The sequence below is a fragment of the Cyprinus carpio genome, chromosome B9 (assembly GCF_018340385.1).
Source record: "Cyprinus carpio isolate SPL01 chromosome B9, ASM1834038v1, whole genome shotgun sequence".
Taxonomy (NCBI): domain Eukaryota; kingdom Metazoa; phylum Chordata; class Actinopteri; order Cypriniformes; family Cyprinidae; genus Cyprinus; species Cyprinus carpio.
Window position 1 is genome coordinate 18,959,800 of NC_056605.1, and position 17,236 is coordinate 18,977,035.

The 17,236-nt window shown below is 38.9% G+C and overlaps 1 protein-coding gene across 2 annotated transcripts in view; it reads right to left on the reverse strand.

The window, feature by feature from the left end:
- Positions 1-8,404: 8,404 nt before the first annotated feature.
- LOC109057932 (transcription factor Sox-1a) overlaps positions 8,405-17,236 on the reverse strand; it is a 28,270-nt gene continuing 19,438 nt past the window's right edge. Inside the window, exons 3-4 of one of the 2 annotated variants that reach the window (XR_006155625.1) lie at positions 12,382-13,672; positions 8,405-8,855 (exon numbers count right to left, since the gene is read on the reverse strand). The gene's annotated coding sequence lies outside the window, so the exon portion shown is untranslated. Of the gene's footprint in view, positions 8,856-10,433; positions 13,673-17,236 lie in introns of those variants that run through there. The other variant, XR_006155624.1, reaches the window with a different exon arrangement.

Below are 17,236 nucleotides of genomic sequence, written 5' to 3' on the forward strand. Positions count from 1 at the left end.
AGCACATTACTGTAGAGAATAAGATTTAACTGCAGACTGGGACTAATAGGAAAATAATTTAACTTGTAAAGCAAGTGAATGCAGATAAGATAATCAATCTGAGCTGAGATGACCATGGAGACAATTTACAGATGCTGCTTTGTTGTGAGTCTGGCTCTGCAGGACATACACTCACATATATTGTTATTTACCATTAGGGTGAATTAAAGTAATTAATCGCCATGTGGACTGAAAGGCTTGACTATGGGGTGCTTCTTTTGTATGTCTATCAGATAATAATGATCTTGGTATTGAGTTTAGTTAATGGAGTGTGTGTGCTGAGTTATTCGGCTGTGAAAGGGCTCCATTAGCTCGAAGATTGCTCCGTTATTTATTTGCTAAAATTGTTTTGATGAATCACAGTTTCGTTCTTTTATTCTTTTGTCCTGTTTCCCTCGCTCATTATTGACTTCAGGTGTGTCTTTACGGATCAGTTCACGATTTTCTTACAGGGTTTAGAATGTCACTACTTCCTCTGTAGAGACTTTCTGCTTTTAGACTTCTAGTCGTGTGTGCTGTTAAAACTTTTCGAATTTTGCAATCAATTGTTTTACGCTTTTTAAATGTGTCATTATGATTCAAAATCCTGTTTATTGGACTTTGAAGAACAAACATCCAAAGGCTTATTAGCGCATGTGGTGCAGCTTGATTACATCATGGATCCAGGTGTCTTTGTTTCCTGCAAACTGTTTATCGACGATGGCTGTTGGCTATAATGAAATGATAATAAGTATAAGCCCTGATAGTGGACGGTTGATCTGCCCTAAATTTGCAGCTGTGGGTTTCTGATCATTCCCATTATGGCACAGATCATGACCCTCTCTTATGAACAGAAGCCAGAGTTTTGGGTGAATGGAGAACTTTAACATTATTAACCTTTGTGTTGATTGAGCAAATTGTGCAGAAATTCCATCTCTGCTTTTCATGATTTATTATTAATAATGACACTTGAAAAGATAGTTTTCATAAACTCTTTTGAAAAAAACACATGTACAATTTAAAGTATACATTATTCTTATTATAATTATTTATTATTATTATTACTGTTGTTTAATTCGTAGTTATTATTATTTATTAAATTTCTATTTATTATGAATTTATTTTTACAATTGTAAAAAAAAAAAATTAATTAACATAATCTTGCGAGAAACGCTTGTGAACAAGTGCAACATGTAAAGCGGAGCTGCTGAGCTGTTAAAAGTGTGAATGGTACAAAAAAGACAAACAGATATGTAAAAGAGAAACTTAAAAGAAAGATATAGTAAAAGAGCAGTGAGAAGCACACAGAGGCAAATGCAGTGAGGGGGTGTTTGGGGGCCCTTGCCAGGGTTTGCCCTCTTGTCACTCTCTCAGCGTCTAATGGGAGTGATTGATTTTTCCGCCTGCTCTTATCGAGGGGAGCAGCCAGCATCAATAACAACGTGGAATTAGACACATAGCATCTCCCAGCCGAAAAGAGAGGAACCGGGGGATCGGGAACAGGAGAACTGACTTGGAAGAGGAGATGGAGGGTGTCTGTTTATGTGCGTCTGTACTGAACCTAAGTGTGCGATTAGATAAAAGATTTCTTATTTGACTTTAAAGGTGCAGGCGAGCCTGATGTCGGCCTTCATGCTGCCAAATTCCACCCTTCTTTATCTTAAACTCATCGTCATTTTAAAGCATAACAGCAGAGGCAGGAAAAGAGCTGAGGGAAAATTTTTAGAGTACAGCCAGGAACTTGAGCGCGTCGTATTCATATCTGTGTAATAATAATCTGTGATTGGTGTAGGCTCTGTTCTCAGCACAAGAGGCGGTGAGAAAAGCGGAAATTACCATGTTTCAGAAACGTGGCCGAACGTGTGGAAAAGGAGCGCAGTAATTGAATACTTTCACCAGACAGATTTCCCATTTTCCAATTTCCTGCCGGGCACGTTAGTAATTTTGCCATCTCATCTGTTATTCTGTTATTCCAGTGAGCCTTGGATCCAGAGGCTTAATGCAATTCTTGGGAGGTAATTGGAAGGTACAGGTGCAGGGGGTTCATTTGCATTCACGCTTTCTGCATATCTACAGCACTGCGACCACAACTTCAACATACAGCATGATTCCTGTATGTACGTGCAATGCAACTTCGCATCACTGAGTTCGGCATTCAGCAAGAGGAACTCCTCCACACAGGAGCATGCCACATTTATTGTTTATTATTGCTCTGCTCTCTCGCTCTCAAAATTTTCCACCATCCAGTTGAATGGTTACTGTTGACACAGTTTCTGTTTCTTTTTCCATGGTGGTACGAAATCAGGATTAGAATGTACAGATACGTCAGTGATGACGTGTTCATTGGTAAACAAACATTGGTGTGTAATTTTTCCTCTTCACGTCGTCTGTAAGTATAATATACTGACCAAATATTAGCTGGACTAGTTACCTCGCCACATCTGATTTACCTAAGCAGCTGACAAGTGAATAATTTGAGTTGGCATATCACTAAAACTGTTCCACCAGCCCAGTTTCCCTGTTCTGAGTATAGTTAACATGAAATGGTGGAAAATGTTTTTATTAGACAAAGTAACCAAGCATTAATGCTTGAAGGAACACCTTTTTTCTTAGTGTGAAGATAGATATTAAATGGATATTAAAGCGTCTTCACGGAAGCACAGATGCCAAGAAATAACCTAGGCGCATACATTTTTACATACAGTATGTATGCATATGTTTACATAAAAAAAATCAACACTTCATCTTTAATGGATTATGCAAGTGTCTATAGATTTGCACAGACATTTGCCCTAAAATAAGATTGGGACAATTTTTCCTGTTAAAAAAAGCACCAGAGTATATTAGAGCCCTTTCTGTATACCTCTGGAGAGACTTTAGAGAAAACTCTACCAACAGTTGTCATTCCTCTGCACAAATTATAAATTGGCAGGCCTGGTAACCCTGAATCTTTCTCCTTATGGTTTCCTACAAAGCAGTGTACATTCCATCTTTTCATCCTCACTTCTGGCACTGAAAAATGAATGATGTTAATAATATAATTGATAAATAGACAGAAGAGTAGCAAATACTCAGTCCTCTACCGCTCTGCTCACTGACCTTGCTTGTCTCCTTTCATTGTTTTATTTTTATTAGTGGACCCTTTGTTCTATGCAAAGGCCATTTTATCCCAACCTGGGCCATTAGATAAAGGAGGGCACAGAATCCAACCTCCACATCCTCCCAAAACAAAAGACAGACTCTCATTGCCTGCCCAAGGCCCAATCAAAGCACTTGAAAGAGTAAAGCATTTCTTTTTTCTCGTAAGTCTCAAAGCCACACACACACACACACACACACACACACACACACACACACATACACACACTTGTCAGCCTCCCTGTCTCTCCAACTGTCCTCCATGCAGGCAAATGCGTGGCCATTGATCGGACTAAACCTTGGACAGCATGTTCAGTATCCACTCATTGATCATAAGGTTCAGGTCTTTGGTCTGATAGGGCTCTTGAATGAATGGAATACACATATACTTCTGTTCAGCCTCAGTATTAACCACCCAATTCGTCTACAGAATGAACAGATGTCTGTATTATTCCAGCTTCTATAGAGCTGTTAAAAAACTGTACTTAAAAGCTCAACAAATACAGCTATTAAAGAAAAAGCCTTGCCAACATGCATTCCCTAAAGGCTACTAAAACAAAAAATTAAAACATGCCCATTCCCATCTTGAAATCGAAGGACACTGATAAAGTGCAAAGCCAGATCTTACTACTTTACTAGTGTTAAAATGATTTGTGCTGCCATTTTTTCCATTACAAATTATTTTGCCGTAATGATTTGAATAAAGAGTTCAATTGAAATTTGAACATGAATTACAGTACATAGTATCACCCTTTTGCTTTAATGACAGCATCACTCAAGCGGCATGAACTCATGAAGACTTTTATATTTTACATTTACTAAAATTATATTTCAAATAAATGCTGTTCTTTTGACAAAAATGAAAATATTAAAAAATATTAAAAAAAAATCCTACCAGCCCCAAACCTTTAAACACTCTCAGAAAGAAAAGTACAAAAGCTGTTACTGGAGCAGCAACTTATCAAAAGGTACACCTAAAGTGTCCATATTGATACTTTAAAGTTTAAATACCACTACCCCAGTGACAGCTTTTGTACCTTTCTTTCTGAGAGCGAATGGTGTACATTTATTCAATATTTGACATAACAATTAATATATAAATGTGAACTTTTAGCAAATGGTATTTTTTCTTAAATATTTTGATGTGACGATTTATCAAAATCCTAAAATAACATGAGACTCCTAACACTTTCAGACATCTTCTTTATATGTTAAATCAAATATTTTTTTTCAAGTGCACCACAGAGGTCTGTCAACCTTACTTTCAAACTGAATATAAACAGCACTGACAGTGTTAATCAATTAGAACAGTCAACGTGTTCAACATTTTGTTGTATTTGTTTATGTTCATCCACTTGTTTGTTTGTTCTTTCATTGTCATGATTACCTTAGATTGTTTTTACCCAGTAATACCCATGAATAAGCAGCACCAATAGTATGATGCAGGCTGAGAACATGCATGAAGGCTATTCAATGCAGGCATCTAGAAATGGCCTAGTAAACATACAGGGTGCAAAGTAAGTAACAATTTAGCACAAATCTTGAACCCTACATGTTGTCGTGACCCTTTTCGTTCCCAAGATCCAAGATACCCCACTGTTAGGAGCCCCTGGAAGGCAACAGTAGTGGAACACACACCCCTCCACTTTCCCTTAAGTGTGCGCACACACAGACACACATCGCACCCACCCACCCATCCATACACCCAGACAAAGACCATCTTTGTTCACCCCGCTGTGCTCCATGTCTTTTGAGATGGGCTGAAACTGCTCGTTAAAATCCGTGACATCTATTGGGGAGATCGACCCCCTATTGCTCACGGTTTACAACTCTCCCCCATCTCGTCCAACGCCCCCCACCCTCCCCACCAGCCCTGGCAGAAAAGAGGAGCACAGCCTTCCTCATAAGAAAAGCAGCCAAGAATGCCAGCGACAGCCGATGACTTCTTGAATGAGAGAGCTTTATTAGCAGTCAGATTCGGAACAGACCTCCCTCGTGCAAGTTGACAGTCCCAGCAGCCTCAGTGTCAGCACTGGAGACACTCTCATTGCTGAAATCCATCAGAGCCGAGACTGAGAACACCGGCTCAGCTCCATTCCCAGGCTGCTCCGCTCATTCAATCAATACATCAATCTCTCTGTTAAACACCAAATGAACGCCGTCAACAGAGGGTGACAATTAATGCAGCACCTCGTTAGGTATCGGCCCACACTGTTATCAAGATCAGCGAGGAAGGTTTTTAAACCAGCATCTTTTCGTAGCTTCGAAATCAATTAACTCCACCATCGGCTTCTAATGAGAAAAACAAAGATTTTTTTTACATTGATTTCATCCCTTCAAACGAGTTTGTGCAAGACTGCAATGCATTTTCTGAGAGAACCATTCTTGGGTCACCAAAAATCATTCAATTACAATTTCTAAAGCCATGAAATTGTGTGCCTTTTGTAATGTCAGCATATATTTTCTTATGATTGGACAAACAGCAAGCTTGGCACAATGTGTTTGGCCAGTTGTCATCTTTTACTCATTTACTCTTTACAATAAAAAATCAAAGGGTTCCGAAGTTGTTTTGGACCCCACTGACTTTCACTGTGAGGACAAAAACAGGTTTTCAAAGTATATTTTTTGTGTTTTACAGAAGAAAGAAAGTCATACAGGTTTGTAACAATATGAGGGCGGGTAAATGATTACAGGATGTTTTACTGATGAAACCACTAGGGGACAACAGGTCATGAAGACTATGGGTGACATTAAGTAAGACTGTGTAACTAATGTTCTCTCTCCCAGTCGTTCAAATGATGGCATAACATTATGCTTCCCTGAGGTGACAAGTGCTTTAAGCCCTGAACAAATGGTTCAAACCTAAAAAAGAGGAAGCTTGTGTCTGTAGCAGGAAGGACAGTTGCCATGGGGAGAGAGGTGAGACGTGTGTCAACGTCACTAGGACATTCATGTCCTGTACCTGGATAAACCGCATCCATCCTGCTGGCTTCGCTCTCCATAAACCTGAGGTCACCTGATCTGAGATGAAAGCGTGATCGAGGACTCTGATGAGCACGAGGAAGGAGAGCACTTACAGGCCGGTGTGATGGACAGCTAGTGATTAGGAGGAGCAAGAGGTTAAGTTACAAACCGCCCACACCTCAGTAGTACTGCAAGAAGACACACTCTCATTTACAAGGGTGTAACTGCAGAACCATAAAACCCTTTCTGTGTCACACGTGCTGACGGACACAAACATACTCACACAGAGTCATGTAGAGAGGAAAGTGTTGCATGTCTTGTGACTTCAGTTCCTCAGGAATTAACAATATAGTACAGCAGTGGGGTTCTTGGAAGCCTAAATCCTATTTATTTTGTCCGTAGAGAAATGCATTTTTAGTAATAATGTGTAAACTTCTGAGATAAAGTGGAGATAAATGTGTCTGTAAAAGCTACCACTCCGTATGATTTTAACCTTTTCTGTTTTAAAGGGTTAGTAAACCCAAAAATTCTTTCATTAATTACTCACCCTCCTGTCGTTCCAAACCCATAAGATATTTTTGATGAAATCCGAGAGCTTTCTGACCCTGCATAGACAGCAATGCAACTAAAACGTTCAAGGCTCAGAAAGTTAACAAGGACATCATTAAAATAGTCCATGTGACATAAGTGGATCAACCATAATTTTATGAAGCTACAAGAATAGTTTTTGTGTGCAAAGAAAGCAAAAATAAGGACTTTATCCAACAACTTCTGTTCCTGTCAGTGTCTGCTGCCATTAACGAGAGTACCATAATGCATGTGCCTATGCAGGGTCATAAAGCTTTTGGATTTCATCAAAAAATATCTTAATTTGAGTTTTGAAAATGAACGAAGGTCTTACGGGTTTGGAACGACATGAGGGTGAATAATTAATGACAGAATTTACATTTTTGGGTGAACTAACCCTTTAATGAATTTTCTGAACTTTGCATAACGAATTACACAGTCCAGCATTCTAAAGTGGAATCCATCAATCAGAAGCAAAAAGTTGCTGTTAAACAGGAAACAAAAAATGTATTACAAAAGTCCAGAGAACAGTTATTTTTGATCAGTTAAATGCAGCCTTTGGAGCAAAATAAACTATATTTGTACATATTTTAATATTTTGCAATAAATTTTAAATACATTGTATTTTAGGCTATAATTACTTACAGTCTCTAGTTTTATATTATACTGTTGTTGCTGATTCAATTACATCATTTGCAATGCTTCATTGGTTGAGTAGTTCATTCCATCATAACAGACGTTAAAAGACAGTCATGAACCTTGATCTACTCCACGTCTCATTAATACAATCACATATCAATGCAGGAATAAGATAATTAGGTAATTTCTGTATTGGGACATGAGCCTGAAAAGTATGGGTAGACTCTGTGTGTGTCTACATGCCTATAATTATGATGTCTAAGCTCTGGACCCTTTAGACACAGCTGTCACAGTGAAACTATCATCACTGACACCTGCTGTGTCCATATAGCGTGATGATGAGAGGTTGACATTTCTTCACAGACCAAGAAGCTGGTCTGCTGAGGTATGATCAGCAAATACCAATAGCACCCACTTTTTGTATGTGTGAGTATTTTTTTTTTTTTTTTTTTATCTCAGTGAGCATTCACCTGTGGTAGTGAAAAACAAACAGAGGGAGATTATTTTGCAGTGTTTATATAATTTAGCTACTGTCTCACTTGCTACTGGTTTGTCAGTACAAATGTGTCTATTTAGAGGACGCTGGTTGTCTCATTGGGAAGCTGGATTACAGTAAGGTTTTGAGTCAAAGGTTTTGAGTTCTATAACAGTTTCTTTGTTTAAGTAAATTAACACTAAGATATGTTAAGGATACTTTAAATCCTAGAAAGGCAGGACTTGCGTATATTCTCAGGATAAGGGTATTTTGGTCATTGGGGCAAAACAGTATTATCTCACTGTCTTAATGATACTATGGACTAAAAAATATCTTCAAAATATCTTAGCAGACACTTCAGAACACCTTAAAAAACAGCAACAAAATCAATTAATTAAAGAGCCAACAATGTTTGTAGTATATAATGTCAGGTTTATTATGAAGGAAGTTTAAAAAGAGGATAAATGCAGATTTGCTTTAAAAAAAAAATCTGCATTTATCCTCTTTAATACACACACACACACACATATTCAGTTGAGTTTATTAAATTCAGCTGAGTTTATTACTGGCAATAATTGTGACAACATGCCCCATTATTGAGAGGAAAAAAAAACAGAGAGAAAGACGTCTGGTACGCAGACAGGTGCATGAGAATTTACGTTGGGGCAGCAACAGGAGAGTGGTGGCTCAGTTTTCCAGATGGTTCCTCTGGAGGCATATTATCTGCTCCATCACAGCAGGCTGAACCTGAGACTGTTGAAGTGTGTATGGGGGGCTGTAAATACTGTGGGCAGTTCGGTGCCACAATGATGCTCCCAACCCTGCAGCTTGTAAATGATCCTTACCTGGCCTGTCCCAGCTGTGGGGTAGGCTTTCCACCCCCCTCCGCCAGCCTAGTCATGGGATAGGTCTGCTGCCTTTATCCCCACAGTTTCTCTATCCCAACACAGGATAAATTTACTGCTAAATGACAGGGTTGGCCCGCTCCCCGGGTAGTTGCACCACCGGAATACCTGGACAGGAAAAGCATGTGACATACTTGACTCGTGCACCTCTAGATGTGTGGGCATAGGAAAGAGAAAAACAAACACACTTTGATTAGTCACACATTTGAACATCAGAAGTCAAGCACGTTGAAGTACTGTACGTGTAATTCTTTCAAAACCCTTATAAATGAATAACTAGCATGCACAGGCCCCTTCCCTTTTTGATTTGCAGCCTTATCTGTTTCCCTGGAGTTCACTAATTACACAGCGTCTACAGTTTCAGCGGGCATGTTTGATATGAGTTTATCTGAGCTGTCCGTCAAGCAATTAAGGTCAGCGTTCAGCACTCTCTCAATAGCACAGTCACGGCCTCAGCAAGCAGGGAACGGATCAGACCAGCTCAGATCAGGTGAGGTCTCTGGTACTAGGTTTCCACTCCTGCCGTCCCACCATGACAACACACAATGGCTGTGATCAGCGTTGTTCCTACATGACTGTTCACCCTGAGCGACCTGTCCTAATGGGCTATTAATGCCCGTGTGGCCTTGGATAGATCACTGAGTACATTTACATGTAAGGTTATAATCAAGGCAATTTTTTGCATAGTTGAGTTGCAGTCTTCTTCTGTCTGTCCAAGTAAGACACAATGCATGATCAAATATTTGGTATTTGAAATAAATAATCAGAGGTCTAATTTTAGTCCAAGAGATGCATACATGCTGGAAGAAGCTACAATTTGCAATTATCTAGGTTACATTTATCATTGTTCTGCAAATTCTCACAGACGAAATCCATTCGTTTTGATAGGAATTCATGCAACGAGGTATTTCGTGTGAGATGGGCAAATGCGCCCATGGAGATTTTGCAAAGGGTTCAAGTTGGCAATTTACAAAAGAACTGATCAACAGAAAGCCGCTTGGTTTGAAAGTGACTTCTGTGACTTCACACACTGTTACGCTATTAACAGTAGAGAATTTTGCCAGCATTTTTCACCAAAATGTCATTAATCATTAATCATTAGTCATGCATCTTTAGTTAGACTTAAAAAAAAAATTGTTTTATTCCTACTGCAATAAATTTAAAGTGCACGTAAACACACTTGTAGATTTTATTAACAAAAAAATAGCTTTTTCCTCTTTTTCTATAAGGAAAGCAAAACTACAGTGAGGCACTTACAGTACAATGGAAGTGAATAGGGCCAGTCTGTACATGTTAAATGAATTTGTTCCAGCTGTATAGGCTCAAGACATTAAAATCATATTAACAAGCATTTTGCTTACTAACCTGTTATGTGTAAAGTTGTATTGAAATGTTGACATGAAAATAGCACCATAAAACCTTAAAATGACTCACTCAAATCACATCCTCAGTTTTTTTTTTTTTTTTTTTAAAGAAAACAAGTTATTTTTTGTGATAATCAACATTATTCAACAAATACTATGAGCTTAACTTGCATTGAATGGGAGTATGTCACTTGATTATGTCACTAAATGTGCCTAAAGCATTCAGAGTAGTTTGAGTCAGAACAGTTTATCACTGTGGAAGAGAAAGATGCAGTCTGTTCCATTCAGCTTGAGTTCATCTCAGGTGAGGCTCTTGGACAACTCTTGGCTGAGCAGTTGGATAATACTATGCGACTGTGTGGTCAGACAGTAATAAATTACATGAGTAAGGCATTTGCTCCGCAGTGGTGTGGATTGCCTGAACAGTTTCACTGCGCTGGGAGTGGTCACATTCAATACACTGTGTTTGTGTGTGTGTGTGTGTGTGTGTGTGTGTGTGTGTGTGCGTGCGTGCGTGCGTGCGTGCGTGTCTGAGGCTTCATGTGATCTGTGACATGCTGTGTTGAACACAAGATTAACTAGGTGACACTGTGATAGCCAGGCATCGTGAAGCACACAGGAGACTTTTCAAAACAAGACTCTTCTTCCTCTACTCTCCTTCCCTCTCACTACAGTCATTCTGTATTCCTGAGATACATTTGCATAAGAAATAAGATCTGATGAGTCATGTAGAATGTATTGGTGACATCCCACCATCCCACCCTATCTATTTATTGTAAAACCAAACAGGAGTTTTATAGGAAATTTGCATGTAAAAATTACAATAACTGGCCTATTGGGGGCACTAAAATATTTGTATTGAAATTATCTTAAAATGCTTTTTCATTTTGTGGAACAAATTTTCTATAAATGGTTTCTATAAAAATGTACTATGTTGCCTTAAATCCATGCATTTAAAACTTTACAGCTATATTTTATGTCTCCACATGCAGTGTGAGCACCTGTGGTGGCTGTTTTCTCAGATGCCAGAGTAACAGCATTCATCAACAAGAAATAAACTTCAGTCAGCATGATAACTTCACGGCTAGTGTGTCAGACTACATTGCGAGAGGTTTTTTTGCACATATGCCTACATGCCATATTACTGCTCATGAATTATTCAGCTGACATGCTACTGCTTCTCTTTTGCTCATATATTTTACCATATTGATGCCAAATTTACACTGCTAAGGTGGAACCGAAACACAGAAGTGGGACTTTAGGTGTCTTTACATTGCTGCTCAGAGGCGGCATAAATGCATTTACACTGCAATTTACTGTATACTGTTATACCAAGAGCTAAGTCACAGTGCAGCCTTAACTTAGCTGTGTAAAGATGTCTTGTGTTTGTGGCGCGATTCACAAAAGAAACAACAGCTCTGACACAGGCCAACGCTGTCTCATGACCAATTTGTACGTATTTTCCAATGTGGCTAATTCGTACAAATTCATACGACCTCGTTGGTACTATTTGTCTAGACCCCAGTGACGGGTAGATTTAGGGTCGGGGTTAGGGGTAGGTCATTTGTACAAATTCATACAAATTGGGGAACTCGTGAAATAATAAAAATTCATACGAACTGGGGAACGCATTTTGATTTTAGGTTTTAGAACAACTTTGATGAAAGGCTTTGATCCACTTCAAATGTTGACTATTGTACATACTATTTAGCAAAAATTTTACAAATTCATATGAGTGAGGTGGTACAAATCCCTCGTAAAATATGTATGAATTGGCATGAGATCGGGTTGCACAGGCAGAACTTTTATGTGAAAAGTAAGTGCGTGAGTGTCACAGCGCAATTAGTAGCAAGCACTCTGATAAATAATATTACACGGCTTACTGGAATACTTGATTCTTATAGGTCAATTGCACTATCCAGCAATCAAACATTGATTAATATTCACCATCGCCTATGATAACACTGTTTATCAGGCACTACTTTCATGTCTCACGTACTCACACTCTCGATTCACAAACAGAACTGGTGCCATCTTGCATCTCAGTTATCGATTATATAGTAAAAATGACTTCAGAGGATTCCAGTGTTAATCTTATTGTAATATTGTTGCACTGTTTGCCTTGTTGCTATGCTAATTGTTTTGTACGTTTTTTTTTCTAAGCGGAGAGAAATAGTTTCAAGTCAAATCAATATTTTATATATTTATTTGGTGAACAGCCACATCATACACTGGATAATGTGCAGTTCATACTGCAAAATAAACCCCTTCAAAGTGATACAAGATATGGGAATAAAAAAGAAAGACTTACTTTGGTCTATACTTTCTGCCAAGTTGGAATTAGTGATTAATAAATGAGGAGCAGGACCAGGATGTTCGAAAACAATAGCTTCCTCCCCCACCTGGAATTCAGGGAAATTAGAGAAAACCAAAGCCAGTAAAAACAGCAACCTGAAGGGTAGGAGTAAAAAAGGCAAATATGTAGGGGGTGTATTGAAAGGAAGGCTGATATGCAGAAACAACAGGCATTGAAGGCAATATCTCATCATGGCCTAAGAGCACATGGTGGGACTCTTAAATGAGTCTTGATTGTACTGAGCAATTTTGAACTCAGCAGAGCACTCAATTAAGGCGAGCGATTAACAGCGGATCTGACTTGTCCTGCTCCCTGTGATGTCACCATTCTTGGAGTGTGGCAGCCATAGCAGGTGTCTGATTTGACCAAAGCACTGGCCAGCAGCTTATATCATTAATAAAGCCCAAGACTCAACCTATCAACACTGCAGTACACTCCATTTTATGCCATTTTCTCCGCATGAGGCTTTCCTTTCTCCTGTTTTGCTTTTAAATGTAGTCCTACGAGAACCCATACTTCAAACCAACATGCCTCCCGAATTAATTTTGTGGTAGACATTTCTATGTAACGCTGAATGGTACAATAATCTGACTTCATTTTAAGGGGAGCTTTTCAGAAACACAAAATGTGCCGTGATTTGGTCTCCAGTGGTCATTTTTGGGAAGATTAAACTCTGCTCTTAAAGTTTAGTCAAAGTGCAGCGAGGTTACCTTTTATTAGTCTAGTTAAGTTTGCCGTGCCTTTTAGCCAGACTTGGTGTAGTTAAAATCCAACGTAAACCAGATATAGCATTTCTCTCGCATAAGCTCTGTAACAGCATAGCGCTAAGTTCTCCTTTTGTGCGAGCAGCTCTAAAACCGTGTGTGTAATTGCGAGTGTGTGCCATTCGCAGAGAGTCGACCAGTGTGCACTGTACCTCCTTCAAACGTCTTCCCAGTCAATGGAAAAACAAAGGTCAGGACTCTGGAAATGTCACTCAGTCCCTGGCTTGGCACTTAGAGGTCCAAGGGAACCCGGAGGGGGGGCTTGGCCTGGCTGCAGGTTCCGGGGGACAGAATAATGTGTCACACGGCTGCCGCTGCTTCCTCTTCCCCTGGTGGTTGGGGGCAGGCAGAGAGGCACGGTGGGGGCTCATTGTTACACTGCCTTTTCCATCAGCTGTCAGGAGAGCAGGGGGCCTGGCTAAATGGGCACTCTAAAATACTGCACGCCGGGGAGTTGGCCCTCTCAAAAATATACAGTATACCTAGAGAGCGGAAAGGACGGGATTAAAGCTTTCATATTTAATCACAAAAATGACATTTATACATTATGCGGAATAGGAGCCCTCATTTTCTATTTTATCATATGTGCTGGTTTGTCAACACTTGTGTTAGGGCGTAGGAATGCATACTGTGCCGTTACCAAGAACACTTGAGCAAATAAAATTATTACCGAAAGCAGTATTTCAAAGTCCCAGGAATTTATGCTGCGGTTTCCTAACATCTATATTATTATATTGGATTACACTTTTAAAAATAAAGGTCCTTTATTGGTGTTGGTGGTTCCATGAAGAACCTCTAAAGGGTTAGTTCACCCAAAAATGACAATTCTCTCATTAATTACTCACCCTAATGTTGATTCCAAACCTGTAAGACCTTCATTTATCTTCAGAACACAAATTAAGTATTTTTGATGAAATCCAAGAGCTCTCTAACCCTCCACAGACAGCAAGGGTACTACCATGATCAAGGGCCAGAAAGGTAGTAAGGACATTGTTAAAATAGTCCATGTGACATCAGTGGTTCAACCGTAATTTTACAAACCTATGAGAATACTTTTGGTGTGCAACGAAAACAAAAATAAGGACTTTATTCAACAATTTATTCTCTTCCGGGCCAGTCGACGCATCATATCGAAATCATTGAATAAACTCGTTATATCAGTTTTCTTTGCACACAAAAAGTATTCTCGTAGCTTCGTAAAATTACGGTTGAACCCCTGATGTCACATGGAGTATTTTAACAATGCCCTTACTACCTTTCTGGGTCTTGATCGTGGTAGGACCCTTGCTGTCTATGGAGCGTTAGAGAGCTCTCGAATTTCCACAAAAAATATTTTAATTTTTGTTGCAAAGATAAACGAAGGTCTTAAGGGTTTGGATCAACATGAGGGTGAGTAATTGATGACAGAATTGTCATTTTTGGGCGAACTATCCCTTTAACATCCACAGAACCTTTTCATTACACTAAATAGTGTAAAAGGCTCTTCAGACTATTAAGAAAAAGGGTTACTTTAAGAACTGTTCACTGAAAGGTTCTTTTGGGAAACAAATATGAAAACCCATTTTTGGAACCTTTGTTTTTAAAAGTGTAATATTAACTTTTAAAAGTGCCACATGCTAATGAGAGCATACACAATCCAGGAGTGTCCTTTCACTATCATACACCTTCCATATAGGGGTAAAAAAAAAAAGTGTAAAAGGAGGAACCAGCTCCACTAACATTTAGTCCCTTATTAATTTTGCTTCAGAATAACTACAGACAAAGGGTGAAAATACAGACTGTACTTCTATACAATAAAGAGTGGAAACCAATGAGAGAAACAGAGAAGGGAGTGAGAGAGGGAGAGCGAGAAGGAAGCTGATCAGATGATTATTTCAGCGGAGCAGGATAAGTGGTTGAAACGGAGCCGTGTTTGTCGCTGCGCTGCGGGTGATCAAGGTGAAGAAGGAGAAAAGGGCCGGCCACGCCCCCGAGCACACCTGAGATTGCGTTACTTGCCATCTCTCAAGCGTCATACTGGGAGCGTGGAAACCCGAGCGCAGCCACGAGAAGAAATCTGGCCGTCAGTCAAGTGCTTTTGTTTGCAGTTCTACGAACAGGCCGGATCTTGTTTCTCTGCTCCAGAAACAAGGAACCTAACCAGAGGAATAGCACAAGAGCATCTGAACACAGCTACAAATTTCCCAGACTAAATCATTTGTTACAACAGACCCATCTATGGAAACTTGAATAAATTGGTTTAAAAATGTCTGTTTATTTTAACTGTATCAAGGTCAGTGCCAACTTACTTTATGACCGTTTCTGGTTTGGCTGACTTCAATTATATTTGCACATTTTTAAAATATTTTTGAAGGTTGTAGAAAAGATATCACAGTGTCCTGGCAAATATCTCAATTCAAGTTAGCATGTTTTTATAAACGCTATGGGCTTCTCTTCATCCAAATCTCAGGATGTGGACACAATGTCATGGACACATTAATGCCAGGCATGCTTCATGGTCATAGTGAATTCAGAGAGACTTTAAATTATTAAAATATTTAATCGTCTGCACACATTCCTGAGGGAGGAAAAATACTTCTGATGCTAAGATCATTTCTTACATGTGAAGTATTACATGTAAATATTTTAAGTCATTCAGATGTGATTGTATTTTATTCGCTTATATTCTGTCAAAAATACTGAGAGATTTATATGAAGTACTTGAGACAAAACTCAGATAATCTAAATGATTTGGGAAAGACACTTTAGATGCATCAGCATGCATCTTTTGATTTGGGCTTTTCCATAATGTCCCTCTCTAATTACACCCATTAGAAAACAGCTGGACATTACAGGACAGAATGAAGGAGTAAATGATTAGAGAAAAACAAGGCACTGAGCGAGAGGTGGAGGGAATTAGGTAGAAGAGAGTGACGGAAATTAAGCATCTGATGTAATAGGACACTGTAAGTAGGCAAGTGAAAGCCTCCTCCTTTCCTCCTTCAGGGATAATTGTTGTTTAGATATACTTTTACCCGCGTCTCACTCTCAGGTCGTGTTTATACAACTTGTTATAGTGGTTTCTCTTTGCCTTTTCTCCCTCTTTTCCCTCTCCCTCTTCCTCCTCTTCTTTGTACTTTCTTGCTAGGGGAAAATCTGCAAGGCTTGCTCGCGGGTGCCAGCAACAGTTAATCCTTTTCCAAAGCACCTTAACTATGCTGGGAATTCTGCAGATGCTAAATAAAACAACGGGAACAACCATGCACTTAACACCAGCTCACGCTGGCAAGAGTGCCTCTGTCTTCAGATGCTCCGTTTTTTCATAAGTAGTTCAAAACAATCTGCTGTTGTGTGATAACTGTGTGTTTCTCTTGAGTGAGCTGGTAGCTGGGTTCAGCAGCACCGCCTCTAATCCCATTATGGCCGTTCACCTCAGATTTCATAGAATAAATCAGGAAATATGCAAGAAGGAAATAAGACATTTCTCTGCATTAGTTGACCAAAAGTGTCAAGCATTGATGACCGTCACATTACAAATGTTTTTTTTTTGTGTGTGTGTGTGTGTTTGTGTGTTTTACATTGTAAATCATGTCAAAAATTTTGTCATGTAAAAATATATATCCACTACCAGCTCACTCAAGATCTCTCTATATACATTTATATTTTTTTTTTTACTTTTATGTTGATCAAAATTGACATTTATAAAAAAAAAATATATATATAAAAAAAAAAATTTCTAATAATTGCCGTTTTGTTGAACTTTCTGTTAACCAAAAAATCCTGAAAAAATGTCTACTAAAATATTAAACGGAACAACTGATTTCAACATGGATTATAATACGAATAGTGTTTATTATAATAGTGTTTCTTGAACACTAAATCAGCATATGTGACAGTGGAACACAAAACCAGTCTCAAGTCACTGGGGTATATTTGTAGCAATAACCAACACTACATTGTATGGGTCAAAATTATTGATTTTTCTTGTATGCCAAAAAATCATTTCAAATCAGGATATTAAGTAAAGATCATGTTTCCATGAAAATACTTTGTAAATTTCCTACCGT